Source organism: Peromyscus californicus, unplaced genomic scaffold (assembly GCF_007827085.1).
Source record: "Peromyscus californicus insignis strain IS unplaced genomic scaffold, ASM782708v3 Scaffold_7__1_contigs__length_154581171, whole genome shotgun sequence".
In the NCBI taxonomy this organism is placed as follows: domain Eukaryota; kingdom Metazoa; phylum Chordata; class Mammalia; order Rodentia; family Cricetidae; genus Peromyscus; species Peromyscus californicus.
In genome coordinates, this window is record NW_026294595.1 from 80,588,492 (window position 1) to 80,590,498 (window position 2,007).

Sequence of the window (2,007 nt, forward strand, 5' to 3'; positions counted from 1 at the left end):
CCCAAAGGGGTTGTGACCCACAGGTTGAGAACCGCTGCACTGGAGGCTTCCACAAGTTTCTGCCTGCAGATGTTGCTCGGTGTACATGACCAGCACAAGCTGGATCTTCAGAGTCTGACTGGGACCTCTCTTTCTCTTCCCCGAGCTTTGCTGTCTTTTCCAGGAAGTTGGCCATCCTTCCAAGGAGGGCTCATCTCTGGTACTGTTTCTAGAATGTGGGACACAGACTTCCATTGGTGTGAATGAAAGCTTCGCTGGTGTCCAGCCTTATGGAACAGCCCTGAATCACATAGTGAGAAGTTATTCTCTTCCTAATTTTCCCAGACATCTCTGTTAGTCAGAAGAAAATTTCCATGTGTTTTTTAAAGTCTTTTAACTCAGGCTAGACTTCTTCTTTTTTTTTTTTTTTTTGGTTTTTCGAGACAGGGTTTCTCTGTGTAGCTTTGCGCCTTTCCTGGGACTCACTTGGTAGCCCAGGCTGGCCTCGAACTCACAGAGATCCGCCTGGCTCTGCCTCCCGAGTGCTGGGATTAAAGGCGTGCGCCACCACCGCCCGCTTTCTTTTTTTTTTTTTTATAGAACAATAAACACCTTTATTACATGAGCTATGAATGATGTTTTATTTGCCTTTCCGGGCTTTGATCTTCCTCAGATAGAACTCCAGCTCCTTGCCTTCTAGCACGTAGCCATCTGCTCTGCCACACTGGCCTGGTCTTGAGGCAATACAGGCAAGAAGCTTGCCCTGCTGGAACTGCTCCTCCAGAAGACTGCTGATTTTAGCGTTCTTTTTCCTTTCATCATATTTCTTTTGGATTTTCTTTGATCGTTTTTTGTTTAATATTTCTTCCTCTTCAGGAGTCAGCTTGCCCCTCTTCTTGCGGCCCAGGGGCAGCGCATAGTGAGACTCATACCACTGTCGGTATGGTGTGCTGTCGATAAGCACGATGCAGTTCTTCACCAGGGTCTTGGTGCGGACCAGCTCGTTATTGGATGCATTGTAGACAACATCAATGATGCTCATACTTCTGCTTCTTGTGGTAGGGCTTTCTCTTACCCCCGGTCTTGCGGCGCTTGTGCCAGTTGTCTCGAGAGATGCCCATCGCTCGGCGCTGGCTGGAAAGAGGAAGCACAAAGCTTCACGGTCCGGTTTCTCCAGGCTAGACTTCTTAACCCAGACTGGACTCGTTTCGGAACAGAGAATGCAGGCTGAGGATTTTCAGAACGTAAAAGCCTGGACTTCTGTTTGTCCTTGCAAATTAATTCCGTTCATGGCCAGAGTACTGACTGTTTTTGTAGCTGCTGTGACTGAGTATCTGACAAGGAGCAACTCTTGGGATGAAGGTTTTATTATGGATCCCAGTTTGAGGGGATGGTGAATGATGGCAGAGGTGGTGTGGAGGCAGGATTGGCTGCCCCCTGTGGCAACAGGAGTGTGAAATGGCTTGCTCACACCTCAGCAGACCGGAAAGCAGAGAGAAGAGACTGTGGATCCCAGTGATTGCCCGTTTTGTTTTGTTTTTTTTTATAGTCCAGGACTCCAGCTCATGTGATGGTGCCACCTACGTTCAAGGTGACTCTTCCTCCTTTGGTGAATCCTCTCCAGAAATGCTCTCAACCACACACCCAAAGGTGTCCTTCACTCATGCCCTGGGCGTTTCTTAATCCAATCAAACTAATAATGAAGATTAACCACCACAGCAAGCATTATCAATTCCTATTTAAAGTGGTATTGCTTGATTTCCTTTGACAGTATATTTAAGTGTCTTAGTTGGAGTTCCTATTGCTGTGAAGAGACACCATGACCGTGGCAACTCTTATTAAAGAAAACATTTAATTGTGGTGGCTCGCTTACAGATCAGAGATTCAGTCCATTATCATCATGGTGGGACATGGCAGTGTGAAGGCAGACATGGTACTGAAGAGGTAGCTAAGTGTCCTACATCTTGGCTTGCAGGCAACAGGAAGTGGTCTAAGACCTGGGTGGTATCTTGAGCATATATGAGACCT

The 2,007-nt window shown here is 47.0% G+C and overlaps 1 pseudogene; it reads right to left on the bottom strand.

Moving 5' to 3' along the window:
- Positions 1-601: 601 nt before the first annotated feature.
- On the bottom strand, positions 602-1,115 carry LOC128101493 (40S ribosomal protein S8-like; annotated as a pseudogene).
- Positions 1,116-2,007: the final 892 nt, after the last annotated feature.